This window comes from Lonchura striata, chromosome 2, assembly GCF_050655825.1.
Source record: "Lonchura striata isolate lonStrDom1 chromosome 2, ASM5065582v1, whole genome shotgun sequence".
In the NCBI taxonomy this organism is placed as follows: domain Eukaryota; kingdom Metazoa; phylum Chordata; class Aves; order Passeriformes; family Estrildidae; genus Lonchura; species Lonchura striata.
Genome location: NC_140704.1, coordinates 116,594,340 through 116,618,325, shown reverse-complemented (window position 1 = coordinate 116,618,325; position 23,986 = coordinate 116,594,340). Strand labels below are relative to the sequence as shown.

The following is a 23,986-nucleotide window of genomic DNA, read 5'->3' as shown; positions in this document are numbered from 1 at the left end:
AATATAGAAGGAGAATATATCATCTGCCAAAAAAGTGAGAGTGGCCTGTGAGTCCTTACAGCATCCTCTTAGTATTTTAATGCACAATATATCTTGGCATAAAGATCTATGCTTTCAAGTGGAATTATGGGAAGTGTTAAAAACAAAACAATAAAGCCAATATTTCTTTTTGCTATTCTAAAGTATATCTGGATAAATACATTCTATCATGTATCAAAATAAGTCAAACGGTCTGTGTTGAACTGAAACAGGTAATCAAACATGGTGGACATATTTTTAGGAAATGAGGAAAATAGATATTATATACATTCATAGCAACAAAATAGGTTTTGGAATTGCAATACCAAGTTCCCAGTTCAGGTTTTTTTGTTAGTATTTTGATTATGTTAATCAACATTATTACCAGCATCAAGATATATGTTTTTATGTACAATTATTCCTAAGATACGAAAAAAATTACTTCCTGCATGTCAGCACTGACCTAACCAAATTTGCATGCTTCATTTTGAAAATAAATAATATACATAAATATTAGAAACAGAATAATCTACTACAAATTTTGCTGTTTTTATTTTTTCTTTCTCATTTGAGGAGATCAACATTTAAATAAATTTAGGAATCTATTTGTCCTTTTACATGTCATGCTTTTCCTATTTAATTATTTAGTTAAAGTCACTTTGGCAAAATTCAATCAGGATTTTTAGCAGATAATTGAGAGGAAAAATATAAACAAATTTACTTCCAAAGAAAGTCATAATTCATTATCACTTCTGTATTGTAATTTTTGAATAAAGGTGAAAAAGCACAAAAGAATTTGGAAAAATGGGAAAAAAGATATTGAAGATACTGAAACTGAAGATACTTACAATACATCTTCGTTAGTTTATACTGATGAGCTATGTAATGATTTCTTAATGTACAGTTATTTAGTCAAGATTGATAGAAATAGACATAGTAGGAAAATTGCTCAGTTCTCACAAAGCAATCTCTTTAATTTATGATTGTGTATTGACAGTGGAAAGTGTTACATTTTTTCTTACTAAATTTGAGAGATTATTTAATAGATAACAGGTGAGGGGGTTTGATACCTAAAAAAATCACCTTATTGGAAACTGGCAACATGTGTAGAAAAGAAATTAAAGTTTCTATAAAAGGAAACTCTTTTAGCAAAGTATATTAAAGAAAATCCTGAGGATTTTGACTAACTTGACTTACTAGTAAGCAAATCATTACAAATTATTAAAATTGATAAACAAATGTTTCTAGAAAGGCAACCTTTCATCAGAACCTAGTAAATGACTAGGCAAATTATGACGAGCCTCAGCTCAAAAGGCAAGAGATTATCTTAATCCATTTATGCCAATAATTGATCTATAATAAATCTACTTCATAAATAATATATATACCAAAATAGAGATGACAGATTAAAATAAGTGCTGTTATCCTTGATCTAAAATAACTTTACAGCTTAGATAAATAAAGACATCACAGAATCTGAAGCCATTGTCTTAAAATATCCTAATAAGTTTCAGTATCTTGGCAAGTTCCATGACACACCAGGTAACTGTGTATGCCACTGGCTCCACTTCAGCTGAAGGCTACAGAAATTCTACTGGTTCACCTGGAACTAACAGAACCATCTTTCTCTTTAGAAGGTTTAGTATAATGAAGAAAGATTATTGCTGACTTTAGAGGAAGACTCTGAGATATGAAAAATGTAAGTGATCCAGCTCTGATTTACACTTTTGGTATTTCTTTTTTTTTCCAAGATAAATGTCTTCTGTGACTATTATTATTATTATTATTATTATTATTATTATTATTATTATCATCATCATCATCATCCTCATCATCATAATCATCATCAATAATAATAATTTTAAAAGTTGCCTTCCATATTATTCTGCCAGGGAGAAATAGATGATCATCCTACTGCTGCTCAAAGTTTCTTTTGTAGGTCAGAAAAGCTCTGCATCAGAGCTCTGTAAACAAGGCTGCCTTTATTCTGCCTATCTTGGAAACACTGTTACCACTCTCTTAAGATATTTGTTGTGAATGGAATAAAGAGAGGGTCACAGTCATTCAGGAAAACATATGGGACATGAAACTCTGGAAAGTGTTAGCTTATTTGGAGAAAGAAGACTGGAGCAAAAATATTAAAAGGATTAATTTTAAATGATGACTCCAAACACTAAGTATAAATCTGAAATAAGCTCAGAGATCTTAAGATAAGCAGGTTCTTCTATTCTTGCCTTCCTACAGAATCCACTTTGTGGGATTTTGAGCTGTGTGAAATACAGCAGAAGTCAGAGAAGGGAAGAACCAAAAAGTACCATATGCATATTTTGGGATTGTCATTCTTCCAGGCTGAAATAGAAATCTCAGTAGATTGCTCCAAATGTTGGTTATGTAAAATATAGCTGGTTATCAGCAGCAGATTGAATTAAGACCAGAGAATTTATCTTGCCTCTTGAAATTATTAATGAAGTTAAGATAAAATACATGTTCAAAGCTGAGGAGCACAATGAACTTCACAAAGTTATGAAAACTCAGATTCCAACCTTTGAAACTATGCTTCCCTTCTGGAAGTAAAAATGATAACAGGTGAATTATCCCTAAGTATCATCTCCAAAACCTGGGATTGGCAGATCTGAGTCTATTACACAAAATTAGGCATAAATTGCCTAAGATTATATGTGAGCATTTAAACAATGTGAGATGTAAATTGATTTCAGATTGACATAATAACTCAGTGACAATATACTGGCTGCACAGGAGATATCATAAAACTGAGTAAAGACATCTGTTGAAGCAGCCTGGTGGTAAACAATTGTCTGCTCTTTTCTAAAACATGTGCATGGAAGAGTTTTTCCTATTTCTCTTTGCATATTTGCAACTTGAGTGTGTACGGCTGAATTTCACTTTTTCTGGATAATGTGGTTGATGTTTTGGACTATAGCAAGGTGAATGAATATAAAGTCTATAGATGTGTATATGTAATAATATATATATATATATATATATAATATTATGTATAATACACTGACCTCTGTATTCTGCTATAACTATCTGGCTTGACAAGGTCCTAATGTCATTTCAAAAATATGTGGATTTGAATTTTATGCATTCCTATGGTACGGAAGCCAAGTAGCAAGTGCTAGTGGGGTTTTTATGAAGGTGAATATGCTAAGACCCTCTAATTAGTTCTAATTCACAGTTCAACAAAATAACTTTGGTATCTCCACCAAAACTCATACATACATAAAAAGAAATATTTTGTGCATTCAGTACTGTCTGTTCTTTCTGTGGGATATAACTGCAACAAACTATAGAGAATTTCTTAGTTCATCTTTTTTGCCTCTCACACTCAGGTATCAGTGTTGACATTGCCCTTTTCAGAACTGATGGCATGGGACATGAGGAAATACACATATATTTGATTTTAAAAAGTTTTGCTAGCCCTTTAATTACACAAATTAATAAAGTAAAATATACAAATAAAGAACAAAATAATAGTGGTTATTTGGAAAATTACCTGTGGAACAAAACCTAATATAAAAAGAAACAAAATACTAAATGTACAAGATACTCACGCACTTCAATCTTGACTCTGCTTGGCTGAAATAGCTTGGGATTAAATGAAAGGTAAAAAGGATAACTGCTGACTGCTCTTTTAGCACACACTCCCCCCAAATATCCACCCACCCACACATCTATTAAAAACCCTCTTCTCTTGTAAAAATACAGAACATGAGGGTATATCTGCATGCTGCGGTCACAGGGAAGATGTTCTCCAGCCAGCTCACTCCTGGAGACGGGTGGGCAGTTATGAGAGTGGCTGCCCCTGAGTCATGAAATAATTCACAGAAGCAGGCTAGATGTAAAAAGAAAGAAAAAGAACCCCAAAAAGCAAACTTTATTTTCTGACTCCACTATATATACAATAGCAAAAGTGACAGTGGATTGGAGGGTGAAACTGCCACCTCTCCAACCACGCTGGTCAAACCAACAGTGTGGCTGTCAATTCTCTCCACCCACAAAGAAGAATTCAAAACAACCATTGTTTATATGAACAGTGTGAGAAAATTTGGTAGAAATATGTAAATATCAGAAGGCATTGAGACTTTTAAATGAATTTTAAAACTCTCAAAAGAATAGGGTGACACCCCTGGATCTTCAGTGAGTCCCCCTGGCTGGCGGTGCGGGCAGGGCTTGCAGCTCCCTGCAGCACGTGGCTGTGGCATGGGGAGCACAGCAGCAGCACAGTGAGAGAAACCAGGCAAAGGAATAGAGAAGTGTCACTTGTTTGAGTTCCAAGGGAGTTTTATTCCCCATAGGATTCAGAAACACGTGGCAAGAACTGAGGGAAAAAGCTGCTTTTAAGGAGAGGCGGGAATAACGGGAGGACACAGCCTTTTACCAATAGAAAGGCATGAGGGGAGGCGTGCAAGGTAAGGGCTATCCAATAGAAGCCACCAAGGGGAAGGAGCAAGCCCTGCACCCCAATCTTGCTTCGAGGAAGGGATGAAGGACAGGGAACATTCCAGAAGGGAACAAAGGAGGTACAAGGCGATTGACAGACACTTGGCAGGAGAATCTTGGGGTAAACAACTCAAGACTGAACCACTGGGGAATGGTTCCAAATGGTAACAAATGGGGCACATGGAATGTGCAAGGAATGTACAAGGAATATTTAAAACCTACTACTGAAGAACAAAATAAAAGACTACTACATGAGGGGACACATGAAATATTTTATAACTTAGTGAAAATTATAACAATTTTTTTTTTTTCATATTACTTGGTTGTGGATCTTACAAAAAACTTTATTTGCTTATTCTAGTTTAATTTGTAAAATTCAATATTCTTTGTACAAAACTTCTAGTGCTTCATTTACAGGAAGTAAAAAGCACTTGAAGAACTCTTACTAATGTATATATCCAGTGGGCACTGGGGCAATTTAAGCTATCCCAAAATGTGTCCTGAATGAGTCTTACCAGATGAGCTCTTAGACCTGAAAATTAGGCCAGAGGTCTTCTAGTAGCAGGAATTTCTGTCTGTGAGACTTTTTTATAGCACTAATTTTGAGATGTCTTAAAATATTTGCTAATAATATGGCTACACAGAATTACTCTTTGGTGCATACAGAGTAAAATCAAGCATATAGGAAGTTGAGAGAGATCTGTTTTCTCAATATATAGCTTTTCTAAGTAGAAAGACTGAATGTGACCTGTTTAAGATAAAAAAGAGATGTTAACTAGCACTTTTTTAGCACAGTTTTTTTGGATTAATCTTGTAAGGATACTTTTTGGAGAGGATCACTAGATCCATGTGGGAATTATTATCTTCCATATATCATACAATTCAGCATCATTCAAAAATAGAGATGTTTTGTACTTATTGTATCACAATATATTATTATTTTGTAATTGTTAAGCCTGCTTTTTCACAAATTATTTGTTCACTTTGTGCACTGGGACTTAATCATCCATGTTACGGAATCAGTATGTTTTTTGATTTATGGGAGACAAATTAACCTGGATTTAAAAATTTCATTTTTCTGAATGTTGTCTTTAAGGCACTTGAGTGGAATGAGAGTTTTCATTATTGTGCCTGGACAAAAAGAAGAGAAGCAGCTTTGTGAGATTATTTATTTCAGGATCCTGTCTTCATCTCTAAATTATTTGACATTAAGTAGTGGTATTTACTGCTTCTAAAGAGAGAAAAATCAGTTACACACACATAGACTTTAAAGGACTGCAGTGAGGCTGCATCTTAGGGGTAATAGTTGAACTAAACTTTCCTTTTGAAAAGTGCTCAAAGAATATAAATTCAGTCAGTAATCATCCTTAAAAAGACATCAAAGTGACTGCAGGATATTTTTCTGTAATTAAGGCTAACTAATCTCTTACATATAGAGTAAATGGTGAGAAATTAAAAGGTAGCAAATGGTGATGCATATAAATCCTGGGATTGGAGTCTTGGAGCTGGACTTGCATTTTGTACTGCTGCTTTTAAAGAATAACCCAGTCAGTAGACTTGCCACATAATGTTGTTGGTAAAGCCCTCATTAAAACTTGGTGGAATTTAAAATTTGTTCCAACATTAATACACACTAATTACTGTCTTATATTCACCTCAGCGAAGGTTACTGTGGATTTCTCTTTTAATTGAAATTTCTATGCCAGTGGGCAAAAAGAAGCTTGATGAACATGAAGCAATTTTATTTAAGCTAAGTTTAACAAAACAGAAAATAATTAATACATTAATATATTGAGTCATTTCTACAATGCACCAGTCCAGTTGTCTGAATCTGGTTCTTTTTTCCACTCTCAGCTGAAAATCCATAAGGATAAAGGTGGTATTTTTTAAGAGTATAACCCCCCCAATACCCTGTTAATGCTTATCAAGATAAAAATAGCTACTGAGACCATGGTGGTGACTTTTTGCTTGGACTATTCAGCAGAGGCAAAACAAGCATGACAGTTGCTGCCCTGAGGTCTCAGCACTAGCAGCATCGCAGTAATAATTTAAATGCAATTTGCAGATTTTCATATTGTGATTTAGGCATTTATTGCAAGAAATGTGTGATAAAATATAACTAGGAATCAGAAGGTTAACTTGATAGACTGTACTGGCTAGTGGTACACAGTTCTAACCTAATCCGATGATCCTTTTTCTCCTTAACATTACTTGAATCTGAATTTACTGAGCTTTCATAATTTCCACAGCCACTTAGAAAAATAGGTTCTATAATAGGATCATATTTCTCTTCACCAAATAAATACCTCAGGGTCCTTATTATAATCTCATTGTGAAGTAAGATAATAACATATAAAACTGGTATAAAACGTTGTAGAGCTAATTGTATTTTGTCCTTCTATTTAAAAGTCTAGAGCTGAACTTTACTGAGAAGAAAAAGCTGTCATAGCAAGGTACAAACTTCAGTTGATATCAAAAACAAAAATCAGGAACCTCCCACTGGAAAGTGGTCACACACACAGAAGTTCTAGAGGAAACTTATTTTAAGAATAATCAGCAGTATAGATAAAAGACATCTCTTCTTTCTTACCATTTTCTCTTTCATTTAGCTTTTGCAACTAAAATTAACAATCATTTATACATCAATAAACTATTGTTCAAATGTCAATAATAGATCTTCCACAACAGGATCATATGCAACTACCAGGGTGTTAATACTCGGCATTTCCCTCTGCAACCAGAACAAACACAAGTAGATCAACTTCTGTCCAATATTTCTGCATCAATGATTAACCTGTCCTTGTGTACCTTCCTTACAATACTTCTACAGCCTTTGCAAAGGCCCAGTGATACACCATAGTTTTAACCTGTTTGCATGTTTTGTCCCCTGGTAAATAGCAACTGATAGAAGAACCAGAGATACTGACTGAAGAAAACTGGAGATATCACATTTTCTGTTATTAAATCTATTGTTTTCCTGCTTCTCTGGATGTTTCTCAGGAAGATTTATGGATATTTACTACCTAGTTATGACCTCTCATGCTATATATGCACAATATTTAAATTCAGCTATTATGTAACATTTAATAGTTATATATATAATTTCTTTTTGGTCATACTTTAAATGGGCTCCTGCTTTGTGCTGCTGTGATTAAAGTTGATACTTACACATTGTTTTGATGGAAACAGTACAAACACAAATTCATGTAAAAGGCTCTTTCAACAGAATGAAATCAGCAAGTAACAGCTGTTAATACTTTCAGATATCTGCAGGACTAACTATTTTTGAATGAAGTTTGAAGTCAATAAATATAGGTTAGGTGATGGACTTTTGCAAAAGTATCTTTCATGCTACTACATCCAACACCTAGAAATCAAGCACTTCATGGCATTTTTATCTTGTTAAACTTCTCAGTGTGTTGTAAATAAGGGGTTTGTGACTGGTTTAATATGACATTCAAACCTATAAAATTCCAAGTGTACATACACATAAAATATATACAATTTATCACATCTATCTCTCTGTCTATCTATCTATCTATCTATCTATCTATCTATCTATCTATCTATCTATCTATATCTGAGGCAGTAAACAGAAACTGTCTGCAGAGCATATCTTGTTACATGCAAAACTGGTATTAAAAAACAGCTGTAGCCCAGGTCCAAAATTTAAAGCACAGATCTTGGCATTCAGCAGATATTCCTAATTTGTGAAATGTACTGCATGTATTGTTTTTCAATTATTCTTTAAAGAAATTACTTCACAAAACAGAAAAATTACAATATTTCTACACTCAATACATTTTAGCACATCTTTCCCATCTTTTTATGTTCTTTCTAGTAAATCTTTTTATGCACATTGTGATATTGCTTGCATGCTTGAAAACTGGGGAGAAAAAAAAAAGAAAAAAGATTTTATTTTGGTCTGACAGTAATTTATACCTGTTGTTATTTGCTAACACCTTTCTTCCTCTGGAGAAATGTGCAGAGATTCCAGGTGGTAAAAAACTGCCCTGTCATTCTTAAAATATAAAATAGAAGTGTTTTTCAGTCCAACTTCTGGTCTACTGGAAGGTCTCATTGCCCCACCTAACTTTATTCACCACCAAGAAATGCCATCCTGTTCTTTTCTCTGTAATTTTAAGTCATTCTTACACTGTGAAGTGCTGAGGCTCCTCTCTGCACTTTTCACTTTAGCAACCCATGCTCTGCAAACCACAACGGCCTCAGTGCCTGGTGTGAAAGGATGAAAGGGAACTTGTGCCATTAAATCAGGCTAGCTAAAGTGAGGCTCTGGGACCAGCAGTTGGTAGTTCCTTCACACAGCCTTCTGACTGTTTTGCTGCTTTGTCCGTGGAAGTAGAAGATAACATTGGTGTAAAAAAGACTTTTCTTGGGAACTTTGTCCTATCTTTCAGGGAACCACTTTGCTTCAAAATCTGACTTCTGCTGCAGGTCAAGGAGAGAAAATCTCCAACTATCTGGAAAGAGCCTCACTTTCATCAGCAATTTCATTTTTTGTATGTGCTTCCATGTCTTCCTTGATTTACCTTCTTTTATATTGAAAGAATTTGGAAGAGAATAGTAAATAATAGTGTAATCCAATGACACTTTCATAACACTAATATATTGTTTTTTCTGCTTGACTGGGAGCTAGATTAATATTTTAAATTATTTGTCGATTATTATGGTCTGAGTGAGTACCCAAAAATCCAGATCAATTTCTTGTTTTGCTATATTAAAAGTGTTGGGGGTTTAATAGCAGGTTGCATAGTTCAGTGAACCCCATTTCTTTTAGAGCTGAATCTCATCTGAAAACCTGACAGTGCTCCAGACCTCTTTGGTACTGACTCTCATCTTATTTTTCCTTTCTGAAAACTGCTACTTTCCCTCTCCTATAGCAGCTCCATGTTTCCTATAATAAATTTCAATTTAGAGCTGAAGTTTGTGATGTACTGAAGCCTCAGTAGTAAGCCCAGCCCTATTTGTAGTGACTGAATGACTGATTTAAGCACTTTAAGACCTATTATAAGCCTTCAATGTTTAATTGTTTTCTTATGTGTTGTTCTAAGAATTTCTGGAGGTTTCAAAGATAATTTGTTTCTGGGCCTGACCATTTAGTAAGATTATTTATTATCCCCTCAAGAAGAAAACATCTTAATTTTTTTTTTCTTGTTGATTATTAAGTGGAAGATAAATACTTGTGGGCAATGCAATACTTAAAGCTGAGCTTCTTCTTAGTTCTCCCTATCCATATGATACATTTGCAGACGCTTCACCATAAAAGAAATTAATTATGATTGGAAATACCTGTTGTGAATTGTGGACTCAGAACAGATTGTGTTTCAGCTATGAAAACATGTCCTTCTTTTACTTTGCAGTAACTTTAATTTTTAATTTTGGTTGTTATGCTTTAAGCTTTGTCAACATTTTTTGCTTTACTAGCGGGTAATAATTTAAATCAGCCCATTGAATAACTCACCTGTATTTCTTAATATTTATTTTTGTCAACTCACAAAATTACACCATTATCTAGAGTTTAAGAGAACAGTGCAACTTTTAATTAAATCTGTGTAGAATGATTAATATTTTGATTAAACCTGGTTTTGAAACCAGCCAGTTTGTCAGCATGAGCACTGCATGTCTTGTTTTCTACTAAAATCCTCATTAAGGTCACATCTGCATTCCTCAATTCCTACATCAAAAATGACCTTGTGTTTGCTCTGTTTTATGACCACAGAAATTCTCAGTGAAAGTGCCCTTCAAATCTGTTAGCAAGTGTGTCCCATGTCTCCTGAATATTTTCAAACTAGGTGCATGCAAATCATCTTAAGTCAAGAGATACAGCTCACCCCAGAGCAAAATGTCACTGTAGCTGCTGACATTATCTGCCATCTTTGCTTCCTGGGCCTGGCAAAGAGAAATTTCAATCAATACTAAGCTTTAAACTTTATCCTACTTTTTGTGAGAGCATCAGAATATAAAGAACAATGGGACTAAAACACCCTGCTGTTGTATCACATAAATCTCTTCTGTTACCCTTTAAAGGTTAGAAATTGCATAAAATGTAATATGAGCATCAGTGGTGTTCTAATGTATTCAAGAATGTGCCTTAACAAAAAACTTCATACTCATTTAGCTCATGTTTTTTTTACATACTTGCCTTCCATTATTCAGAAAAATATCTGGGAAAATCACAGCCAGCAACATTAAAGCAGCTTAAAAAAATTTTGCACAGTTCTAATTTTCATTGTGACTTTTGGGTAGGAAATATGTTCCATTAGCGTTTGGATTTTGGGGGTTTTTTAAGCTGTTTTGGGTTTTGTTTTTTGTTTTTTGTTTTTTGGTGGTTGTGGTTTTTTTTTTTTTTTTTTTTTTTTAATCTCTATAGTCACCTAATGGACGCTCCAGGATATTTGACTCCAAATATTAAATATTAAGCACACTCAAAGCAGGATCTTTTCAGTCTAGAAGCTGTTCAGTACACTGATTTATTAGTTTGCAACCAATTTTGGACTAACAAAATAGTTATTGATTATTCCCTTAAAAGACCAATCAAAATCCTTTCATAGAACTTGAGCTCTATTTGTCCAGACAATAACTTATCTTAAAATTTTTGAATAATTCTATCATCAAGCTTGGTGACTTAACTTCTAGAAGACTAGGATTCCCCTTGTTTGGTTTATGGAAAAAAATATAAAGTCAAGATCATATCAAGTGTTCCATCAAATAAAAATTAAAACATTTTTATGCTTATTATGCTACTGTACAAACATGAAAACTGGGTATGTTGTATTTTTCAGCTAAAAATATGTCATAAAAGATCACAACTAAATCCACTCTGAGTTAGATGGCATGTTATATAACCAGTAACAAGTCCTGTAGCACTTGGAATGCACATCCATTCTTTTGCTCAGCCAAAACAATGGGGTTGAACAGTACACCAATGAGAAATATATCAAAGAGAATCAGGAAAGAATAAATGCTGTCATTTAAGAAAGTGCTGCAAGCACACCTTGAAGGCACACTTGCTTTAAATACAACTTAACAGTAAGTTTACGGGGCATTTTATTTAAAAGCAGGTCTTCTGTGGCAATTAGGATGGAATAAAATATAAATTCCTTCAGAAACCATGAAGTTGCACAGTGAAAGCATGCCAGAAGAGCATACCTGGAAAAAAGATCTTTTCTCCTACCCTGAGGAGTGCTGTGAAATCCACAAAAAAACATTCAGTTGTTTTTTCACCTTGAGTAGTCCACGGTCATCTCTTCCTTCTGACACTGTGATCCTCCTCTCAATAGTAAATTAAGGCATTTCTTTCAAATAATACTCTACAATCTGACAGATCAGAAATGAATATTCAGCCAGGGCAGTGTAAACAATTTGTATTTCAAAGTAACACTCATAGTTGCTAAGCTCATGGGGACTCTTACTTATAAATCATTGTAGTAGATACCAATCATATGCAATTTGCTACTGATATTGTAGACCAGCAATTTCAATTGTTACTGCAATATTAGAGACAAACTTGGATAAAATAGTAAGTGCAAGCTCTTTCTGTTATTTCAGAGCAGTTTTCTCTGGGGTAACACTGTCTTTATCCTTGAACAGAATATATATTAAAATTTGCAACTAGACAGGGTAAGAAATCATTACAGTGATGTAATTTTCAGTATACTCTCATAAAACTAGGGTTTGTTAAACATAAATATTTTCATTAAAATATTTTGTATTAGTAGTGCTAGTAGAAATATCAACTCATGATATGTTTCAGTCTTCTTTGGGACAAGAAAAGACACTTATTCCATCATTTCTTGTCAATTCAACAGGAACATCCAGATGATCACTAATCCAGAGGAGTATTCTAACTTTCACACTATAAAGAGTATTTATCCACCTTAAGTATTGGAGATAAACAGTTTTTATAGCTTCATTTTTCTAAAAAAACTCAGCTAAAAGAAAGAAAAAAGCATAAAAAACCCCAAACCAACAAACAAAGAGGAAAAAAAAGTCATAACCTTTAAAAGAATTTATTGACAACCAAATTTTTAGGGGAAATAAATGTGCTTAATTTAATGAAGATAGTTGATCATGGTCTTTGGGATTAGATGTTTCTGTGAGTTGTCCTCAAATTCCTCTGTACATATTAATCTTATCTGCTACCATGCTAACATCACTGAATCATCAGTAATATTTTCTGAGCTGATCATGAAGTAAATTCACTGATAATACAGGTGTAAATAAATTCTTGTGCATGAATTTTGTTTTGTTTTTATCAGTTGCACCTCTCAAGTTTATATTTCTCAGGAGATAGCAGTGTCTAGCACAGCTATATGACAACACATGATAAAATACCTCTGCAATTCATTCCTCATTAAACAAGTGAGGTATTTATGCAACTTGTATATTGAATTTTAGACTTTTTTATTATTTAAGTTGAAGAGGAGATGTTGCTACGGAGACAGAGCAGGAAGCTCTGAGGATGTTTACTTGGAAGTGTTGGAGTGAGCTAGACACACATGGACAGAGTACCTTAAGCACAGTATCCAAAACTATTCAGCAAAAGTGAACCTGCAGTTTTTTCTGTTTTGATAATTGCATTATTCCATTAAAGCCCCACAAACCCAAATGTTAGCAAAGCTGGAAAATGATATGGAAATCTGCTTTTTCATCAAACAAAATTCAGGACAGAAAAATTTGCATATTATTATATATTGTTCATGTAGGCACTGACTTTCAATAATTCAACTCTCTGCTTCATGTTAAAATTTTATATTGAGTTATAAAATAGAAAAGCATGGAAAATACATAAAGATCAATTATTGTAAAGAAATGCCTTTGTGCTGTACAGTATTGAAATGTAAATGACTGAAGAGTTTACCAAGTTTTTATTGATTTGCTTCATGAAGCAAACTTTGCAGATAAATAATCTAGCTTTTGTGTAATGAAACTTGCCACTGACCTTCATCCAAAGAGATCCTTAGAAGCTTATAACTAGATATAGATAAAGGAGCTCACCCCTCTATCTTTTGAAGTACCACAAGAGGAAGAATGATGAAACTGTTTTAGTGCTACGTGATGTGTGAATCTAATTTTATTTAAAATGTGGTTAACTTTACAAAGACATCATTGTAATGATTTTAAACTGAATAATAAAGTTTGAAAACAGATTTATTTCTCATTTTACTGAAATAAATTTTGTAAACTGTATTTCAGCTGAGCAGATTGTACATGCTAAAAAATAATGTACAGAATGGCAGGGTTGTTTAGCCTTGACAATTTAAAGTGAATATGCATGTGTTTTGATTTTGATATGCTAACCAAGATCATTCATTTGAAACTGGCAACACTGAGTTGAAATGTATAGGAAATCATAGGTTGGCTCCTGTTCTAATTTGTGCTATATTTTAAACAGGAATAGTGTTTTACTTTTTTTTAGTCTGTATTTAAATTTAGTTGCTTTTGGAAATTTCTGTCACGGAGGTAGCTTAACATTGCTTTTTTTTCACCTTTTCTGTCTGCATAAAATAAAACTTTCTGTTGTGTTCTCTATTCCTGACTGTATAAAGCCTTTTGGGAGCGCTACTTGTTCTGGTGCCTCCACCAAAACTTTTTGGATAATCCAGGGTATCAGTCTGTATTGCAGTGGTCTGATCACAGTCAAGTATCTGTATGCAAAGTAACCCTCTTTTCATTATGAGTACCATTTCACCTTTAACATTTTTGAAATTCATGAGCCATCCCTCTGTTCAATAAGTCTTATGGATTCCTCATAAATACCTCATTACTGGTGTCTACTTATTGATTGTTGATTTTTAATTTTGGCCTTGGGAGTCTTTGGATGAAAAACTTTTATGTTTTTTGTATTTGCATATAAATGTACAGTGGAAATTTGAATGTGAAAGGATTTCTTTAGCTTTTAAAGATAAATTTTTGGTAGCAACCTTCGATGCAAAAGTCCTGATTGTCTGGGTTTCCCTTCTTTAAAGTTTTAATTTAAAATGGCTTTACTGTTTTAATCAGAAGAACCTCTTTCTTTACTAATGAAATTACAAGGCTGTGAGCATGTTTGCCATCCTAAAAGAATTAATGTTCCTATATTTGCAGTTAGAATTCAGTCATTCATATTGATTGAGATCAACTGAGATCAACTGAGATCAACATAAATAAAGATAAAGATAAAAATGATAAAGATGAAAGAATAATATACTAAGCAAAGCAGATTTTTTCCCTCATTGAAAAGGATTTTTTAAAATCATTGTCACACTGTATAGTAGATCAACAGTTTCCTGAATGACAAAAAATATGGCTAATTTGTAAAAGTAAAGAGGTTTGAGTAATCTGAGGTGTCTCTTCAGATCTCTTTAATAAATACCTGAGCAACAGAAAAGACTCCTTTTCATTTAGCTGGCATAGAAACAATAAGATTGTAATGCATATTCATCTTATTTCCAAGTAACAGCCAGGCACTTTTATCTAAGTATTCTAATTTAAAAAAAAAAAATTAACAGTAGATATTTAATGAAATATATGAGTGAAATTCTGGAGATAAGTAATTAACACGAGATTTACATAATTTCCCAAACTGGCAATTGCATTTCTCTCTAAAGTGAATTCTTGTGTTCAGATTTTTCTTCACTACTTCTGGGAGATTTTCCTCTGCTGCAGGTGCACACAAGTAACACACCCAGGTAGGCACATGTTTGGTAAGAGCATCTCCCTTGGTGCTGAGGTTTTGCAGGGCTCTATAGTACCATGTTGTTATCTGTGAATCCAATAAGGATACTGTGTAAGGAGTGTAATTTTACCTGGTTACAAAAATGGTATTAGACAACTTGTAAGAGTTCATATTTTTTCATTATTTTGATGTCATAAAAGTCACACTTCCTTCCATCAAAGATTCCCAGCAGATGTGGATAAGGAAAAAGAATAATCTTTCGGGTCTGTCATCGCCCTAGTTGTCTGAGCAGATGCCAGTAAATTGGACTCTGAACACCTTAAATACTGCTAGAGTTCCTTGAAAGCGGGATGTAGTTTCTTACTTTGTGGTGATGGAATAAAATAGTGTTGGTGAAAGCAAAAATGAAATGTCTTTCTTCAGTGAAAGTAGCATGGAAAAATTTATTTTAAGAAGTTCCCATGAGTCAGATTTTGATTATCGAGTTAGAACAGACTCTTTTCAAGTCTTCTGATTTTATTGAGTATTTGATTTTGAAGATATTTATACTGCTCTATCTGCCCCAGCTGCTGAAATTGGATTATTATCTGAGAAGGTAAGTTTTCTTCTTTGGAAAATAACTCCCGGATGACTGCTTGATTTGGGAAATAGCTTGACTAAAGCTAAATACTCAGGCCCTATGGGAAAACAAGAATAATCTAAATTACTTCTTTCCTGTATCTCAAACCCATAAATAAACACAATGTGAAAATTAATTTATTAATATTTTATAAATAGTTAACAGAGGGAGAACAAGGACAGAAACAATGTTGCAAATTTAAAGTTTACAACTGAATACATTTTTTTAAACCAGCTATAATTTAACTTGGCTAACATTGAAGAAAATGCACAGTAAATTAAAGAAATGTTCACAGTATTTTTAGTGAGGGTACTAAATTGGGGAGTACCATTTCTAAACTATTACAACTGTTTTAAGACAACAAGATCTTAACATAGGTTGCTTACCTGGAGACACATGTTCTTGTACCTTGTGTGTGTGGTTAGAAAATGTAATAATTTGTATTAAGTGTACTTAAATATCTGAATTCTTAGTAAATTTTAGGTCATTACTTAAAATGGTAAGGCTATATGCTGGCCTGATAGAAGCATTAAGCTTCAAAAAAAGGAATCCAAATAAATATTCTTCCCATGGCCATCACAGGAGTACCATTCAGTCTCCCCACATTCCCACCACCACTAGGCCTCTTTGGCTGAGTTTTCAGATTGAGAGGTCAGATTGCCACAGGGTTACCAGAGCTGTTTTGGGGTGCAGGCACTTGGGGGTTGCACAAGTCCTGTGAGGGGTCGCTTAGGGAATGAGCCAAAGGCTGGCAAACAGAGGGATCACAGTGTCTTGGGGAGAAACAAGCATGGGAAAGCCAGGGCTATGGTGACAAGAGGCACAGGTCACCCCTGCGTGGGCTGCAGGTCAGGGTGTGACCACAAGGAGTACCAAGATGGACTAGCCAGCAAATTGGTAGTCTGGGAACGATGGGTGTTCATGGATGGGTCTCTAGGAAAGATGCAGCTGAAGGACCAAGCTGCTGGAGAGACCAGGAAGTCCAGGCTGTCTGCCAGTGAGACCCTGGGACCTGGGTGTCACTGGGAGCACCCTGTGTGTACATTTGAGACATGGTTCTGTACCAGCTCCTGGACCTGGCTGTGACCTTGGGGCCCATATGCCCAGTTGCCAGCAGCTGGGGAGACTGAGATCCAGGTGTAACTTCTACACAGCTTGCTGAAGTGTTTGAGCCCTGTGCTGGAGACCATTACACTGAACAGGTGTATGTTTATAGATGTCCCAGTCAGTGTATATGTATGTGCAGTGTGTACACAGATGGTTTTTTGTGCCTGTTCTCTACTGGGTATAATGCTCAGCCTCACTACTTGTTGGATCTGAGGACATGAAGATGCAACAGCCTCACCTCCATTAGACCACAAGACTGACAACTCCTAAAAGTATCCAGCTGGGTTTTTGACTTTGAAAAATCACCCCATATTTCTATTTGACTTGATCAGATTTTAATCATAGAAATAAACAGAATTTAAAAGGTGGCATCAATTCCGACTTTGCAAAAATGTTGGTCACTGGTAACATCTGTGTTTTACAAAGGCTCCTGAAGTGTTCAATCTGGCTATCTGTGATATGTACATTTGTAAGTTGTGGCAGCAGCTCTCTGGCCACTGAGAGCAACACATAACTTTCCCAGACATCATCCTAGGGAAAGGCTGTAAGAAGATCAAAGAAAAGAATGAGAAACAATTCTTATCTTCACTTGCTGCACATGTTATTGTGAACGTGGGGAATGTGTTTTGGAGATCTGTTTATCAAAAGTTGATTTCTTAATTAGCCAATGGTGATGGTGCTTGGACTGGAGAACCAGTTAGGCCCACCTGTATCATAACTGTCTATAAAACAATGGGTTTCTTAATGAGTATAGCATAATAAAGAGATTGATCAGCCTTCTGTGAATCACGGAGTCAATGCTAATTATTACCCGGTTGGGGGCCTGTGACAACAGTAACTGGCTTCAGACAAACTCCTAATGTTATGTCAAGAAAAGATTTATTTATATGAAAATAATATTTGATAATATTTCTGACTTTAGGAAAACCATAAAAGAGGAGATGGAGGATGGTAGTAGGATGTAGTTGATATCTCATCACTTTTGCAAGCTGAGTTGTATATTCATCTAATATGATTTTTTTCATATTTTTGGTCTGTGTAGCTACCCTGAATTAACTCAAAATATTCTAACAAAGAGGCTCAAACGAGGCACTTTACTATAAAGTCATTTTCATAATACTTTCAAAATCTTCCTCAGTCATACAGTGAAACATTCATTAAGCTGATTAACCTGGACTGATCTGCCCCTACGTAGCACTGAATTGTTCCTGACGCTTTCTGCTCTTCTGGAGGCATTGGATCTTTCAGACTCAGCAAATGCTAGTTATACACAACTGTCAAAGTAATTTTGCCAGTTTAAACCATCTTTTGGAATATACTTTTTCTATTGCTGACAGAATGATGCCAGGTGGGTAACTGAGGATTGAAGCAACTTCATTATAGAAGCTTGTAGCTGGAGCAAATTCTGGGTTCTCAAATAAGAGATGCTAAAAAGCAGTCCTGGTGACCATTTGGTTTGAATTCATGTACAGTGATATTATCAGAAACTTATGACAAATTCTATGAGTGTCAACAAAATAATTAAATCAAACTAATGGTGTCTCCTTGTGCTTGGGTAAGATGATGTTGCTTAGAAATAGATCCCTTTTATGATGTTTCTGTTCATAAGTAGAATTCATCAGACATACATTTAAATATTTAATAATTACTTGAATAGAAGGTGAAAACAGCTATAATCTATTTAAACTACTAAATAGCTACTAGCACTGGTGTGTACCAGGAGGAAGTATGGGAATAAAAATTTGTACTATCATGTAAAACCAGCAATCTAGAAATACAATATTATAAAAAATTATCTGAGTGAAAGTAATTTCCTTTATACATTACAATATAAATTTTAGTCACATTAATTTAAAAACATACACCATTGAATAATAACCTTTTATCTCCCCTACTGCCCCATTGAATCACAGTATTACACTTGTTATTGAAACAGCAACGGTGTTTTGCTTCTCTATTTTCTGTCAGTGGTCCAAACACAGATGCTGCTGACAGATTACACAGCCTTTACACTTCCTTCTCCTCAGGCTAGTGTTTCTATATTATTTAAAACTCAGATAACAAGCCTTGTATTGAATTGCACACTTAGGTCATATATCAAGGTAGCAAAAATTGTGGTACTGTTTTTCAGCTCATTGCATGTTAAATTACTGACACTCATGGTTGTGGACTTCATGCTGGCATTTGACAACAAAAGAGACTGGTTGCAGTCCAGGTGAGATAAGAGCTAGACAGTTGGTCCATTAATCAAGTGAACAATTTCAGCTTCACAGAATACTGGCCTCAGATGGTCTAAATTGGCTTAGTCAGTCGAGCTCTGCTGCCTCACTCCAAGGTCATGACTCCCATTTTTTATCTGATTTGTTAGTTGAGACTGCCAGTGGGTTAAGCTACACAGGGAGAATATTTTATTTTAGTGCCAGACACCTGCAGTTGACTTCAAGTGATGACACAATTTTTTACTTTATTCACAAATACCAGTATTCCTAGGCTGGAAAAGCCTAATTTGTCTTGGAACACTACATTATCTATCCTATGTTTATGGTATTGGGAGTTAAATCCTTTTGACTAAGTGGTGTCACCATGGTAGAGACCTGAAGGAGTGGTGTTGTGACCTCCTCTTCACCTCTATTGACATCTTCATTCAGATATTTAGAAGTTTTCAATATCTAAGATGTCTCTAGTTCAAACTTCTATACATAAAAATCAGTAGGTACTCACCCCATTTACTACAAATAATTCTCTCTGAAGCCAGCGCCTTTCATATTTAAAGAGACATCAATAGATGTCTTAAAGAGAGATCTGTGGGAATGCAGGGACAACCAGATGTGTTCTGCACAAGCCACTTCATGTCCATATCCAGGATCCTGCCTGGCCCCTGCCAGGTGGGGAGGAGCTCGGGCACCTGCCCAGCACACATTGCTACCCGGGCAGAGCTGCCATGAGTAGAAGTGTTCAGGCACAGGAGGAGGTGCTAGCATGGATAGAGGAGGATTTGGAAAGCTGCAAATCTCCAACAAAGGAAAAATGGCCAGTTGACCTGTGCCAAGCAGCTGCAACGTTGGTACATTCATTTCCTGATGATCATGGAGAAAGTCAGCTGCCAAATCAGCTTCTTGCTCTTAAATTTGCTGTGTGAAAACTGTAACCCTGAGGTCTCCTCCCAAACCCTCTCCACTGGTCTGGAAACAGCATTAAAGCTCTTTGTTATTGCTCATTCTAAAAGGAAATATCAATATTAATTTCTTCTTTATTTAACAAAACAAAGCCATAAGGATGGATACTATGTTTCCCATTTTCTAGCACTCAGTGTGCCAAAAATAGATATAATTCCCCCAGTGATGAGCGTGACCAGCTATTATGTTAGACTGAGCTTTTACATCAAATACAAAAGCTAATTTTTGTTTTTAAAATGAAAGGGTGTTGTTTGGGGAAGCACACTTTGCCTTTTCCTCCTACAGTCACAACATGACATGGTGAAAAGGCATGTGATAAAGTAAAGCAAGAATCTGCATCAGTTTATCTTGTAAACACTATTATTTGATATTTCAATTTACATGGATTTTTTAATTTAGTGGAAATTAGAAAGACTAAGTTCTATCACTATATTTGAGATCCAAATATATTAATCCAAACAAATAGTTTTACCTGGAGTTTTCTAGCTAAATGTTTCTCATGGTCACTATGACAGATATCTACACTGATATATTGTGTTAATGGCCCAGGATGGAGAATACATAATTTAGAAAATTTAAATAGAGAGAGAACCAACCTGGCATCACTAACATAATAGTAACAAGGAAATAAACTCTGTCTCCAGGTTTCTACTCTGGTTTATAATGGAGAACACAATTACTATCTGGACAGACTGCTGCAACTGTGGTATCTGCCAGGCCAGTGAAGTACTTTACAGAATCTTACTTTAATATAGTTATGTATTTTTACTTGTATGATATGAACAGGAATGTAACTACCTTTTTTCATACAGCATTCAGTCATATAAATGGTTGAAAGAAAAATGAATTTTTCATATTGAACATTACTCATCAGCAGAACTTTTTAAGTATTAAATATGTGATTTGGGCTGTACAATCAGAGCACACAGCAGTTACATTACAATTAAACTTTGCAAATACTTTCAGACATCTGAAAAGCTATTTGATTTCAGAACTGCACTTTTTTCTAATTATCTAACTTTTGTTATTAGGACATTCCAGTGTATCCAGTAGTGAGAATCTGATCCTAGAACATGAGGGTAAGTTGTATATTTATATATTTTTATTCTTATATATTTTTATTCATCACTATGTGACAAATTCTGAAGCTTCCATGTTTACTTTACAAATTAATTCAATTTTTGTGTTTTCTTATAAAAAGAAATTATTTTTGAGATGTGAAAAATAATTTCAAATGAAGCCTGAAGTGTACTTGGAGAGTTAGCAAAAGGCATATGCATGTTCATGTCCTCATTCAGTTTGATTTACCTCTGTATTCCCTAGCATAAAATGTTGGACCACTCAGCAAAAATTACTTAAATATGGAGGGGTCTCACATATACTGATGATTTGACATATTGCTGCTGACAAGTCCAATTAAATGTCATAGATGAGTATTTTTACTGAAAAATGCACTGAATTTGAAATATATTCACTTAATATTCTTCAGTAATTAAATCATATTTAAGTAAGAAGTGACTGTCCACCTGTAATACAGGTCCTATTCATAATACACTCAGAACCCAAAATGAAAATTAATAATTCTCACTGGTTAAATATATATGTCTCTAACTTGAACATCATTGCATTTTTCTTGATTATGTGTGATAAACTACACATCTGTGATGTATAATAATGATCAGACAGGCAGAATTGGAAAAAAAAATATTATTGTAGTTACATAGTTATTATTATTATTATTATTATTATTATTATTATTATTATTATTATTATTATTATTATTATTATTAAATAAATAAATAAATAAATAAATAAATAAATAACCTTTGCTGATGTGAATGTCTTGGCATCTTGCCTCATAAAACCCGCATGCTCCAAATGTCACTCACTATTTAAGAGCCAAACTCTTGACTTTGATTAGAATCAGTAGAAGCCTCAGATAGAATGTTTTGGTCTACCAGTTTTAAAGATATGGGAAAGGTTAATATCTGTTTGCAGTGGTTACTACACAGCAGTGTCAGAGAGAGCCTTGAGAAGATATAACAGAAATACCATCATAGCCAGAGGCAGTTTGTCAGGGGACCAGGGCATAAGCCAGTTGCTCAGCTTGTGATTGAGAGAGAAAAAAAGATTCACTTCCTGAGCTTTTGTGTTCTTGCTATGTCAAGTTTCTTGATAACTGGGGAATTTTTTGTGCCTTCAGGTAAGCCCACATATCTGTTTGGAATAACAGAGAGCAGAAGGTGCTGTTGTGAATATACCTGGAGATGCTGGTTTTCAAATGCCATATTCGGATAGACTGATGGAATGCATCAGCTCACAGTGATGCACAGCTGTCACTTATATCCAAGTGCTTGGATGACAGTCTTCTTGCCACTCATATTAGATGGACATAGAGAGACAGTTACCAGAAGTATTCTCATTAAGTATCCTGAGGCCTGAATGAAAAGAGCTTCATTTTATTACAAATTAACAAAACTGAAAAGCTGGCAAAAAATTATGAGTCTTTATTTTTGCCTTTTTTTTTTTTCCAAAATAGACAATCCGCAATTAAACATATAGACAAACAAAAAATTATGAGTCTTTATTTTTGCTTTTTTATTTTTCCCAAAATAGACCATCTGCAATTAAACTTATAGACAGACAAACAAAAAAAGATGACATACAGAAAGCAACGGAACAGAGTCAATATGACTTAAGGACTACAATGGCCTTGATTTATAAATAGATTTCCCCAAAATATAAGCTTCTGCTCAAACACTTGCAGATAATATATAGCCCCTTCTCTCTTTCAAAACCATTTCACAGTGAAGATTTTATTTTTGCAGCCATTATAATGCCAATATCTGAACACAATCCTTTCTAGAGTTTGCCTTAATTTAATGAAGAACGTGATAGTATATGAACCATAACCATCTGAGGTGAACTATAAGATGGAGGGAAGATTAAACTTCACAAGGCATTAACTCAGCCAGGCCTCCAACATCTGAGAACCAAAATTACTCTATTTACAGAAAATTTCATAGAATGTAAAACTTTATTAAAGTATATTTCATTGCTTTTATTCAATAGCTTTCCTTTCTGTGGAATTTGAATTTGAGCTTGACTCAGGTCTAGTTAATATTCAAGTGCAGCAGACATATGCCTTAGGTCGTGTGCAGGCTTTGTAGCCTTGCTTTGGCTGACAATATATGTATATGTGTGCAAATAGCATCCTGAATAAATGCATAGTGCATTTCGGAGTAATTGCCCAAGTATTTAGAAAGCCTTTGACAAAGAGAAGAATGAGAACAGGTTATAGTCAGACCAAAAATTGTTTTTTCACATGCCTCCTACCAGGGCAGTCTTGGACGTGCCCGCAAAGGAGGCAGAACAGAGTGGCTAAAGGCTGGCATGGTGAACTTGGAGAGAATAACGTGCACAAACCAGTCGTTTGTGTGTGCTTTGAGAAACACTAATTCAGAACTACACTCTCAGGATTTCTAAGGATTCAAGTCTGCATTCGTGTGTGTAAGATGACTGTTTCATGATTTTTTTGTTGTTGTTGTTTTCATTTTTATCAGAGATTAAGGCTTTCAACCAGGAACATTCCCAGGACCTCAATATCAGATGATCTGCTTCCAAAGACAAAGCTGTCCTTTCAGCAGCGCTATGCAGTCCCTTCAGCAACAGTGTTTTCTTATTTGAAAAGTAAGTTAAAATGGTCCTATTTTTGAAACTTATATCTATTTATATAACAGCAGTTGTTTTGCTACAAAAATCTGTTGAAAACCTAACTAGGTTCCTTGAAAGAAGGACAAATACAGGCTGTGTGAACTACACATTTATATATAAATAGCTCAATTTTGTATATATAAACTCTTCTTCATTGCTGTTAAATACTATAATATACTTCTATCTGGTGTCTATGTGTGTTGGGCATAT

General features: G+C 34.6%; 1 long non-coding RNA gene across 2 annotated transcripts in view; it reads left to right on the top strand.

Moving 5' to 3' along the window:
• The first annotated feature begins 2,358 nt into the window (after positions 1-2,358).
• LOC110484798 (uncharacterized) overlaps positions 2,359-23,986 on the top strand; it is a 31,527-nt gene continuing 9,899 nt past the window's right edge. The window contains exons 1-2 of one of the 2 annotated variants that reach the window (XR_002467820.4): positions 2,359-21,141; positions 23,626-23,752. This is a non-coding gene — a long non-coding RNA (uncharacterized LOC110484798). Of the gene's footprint in view, positions 23,753-23,986 lie in introns of both variants that reach the window. The other variant, XR_014952900.1, reaches the window with a different exon arrangement.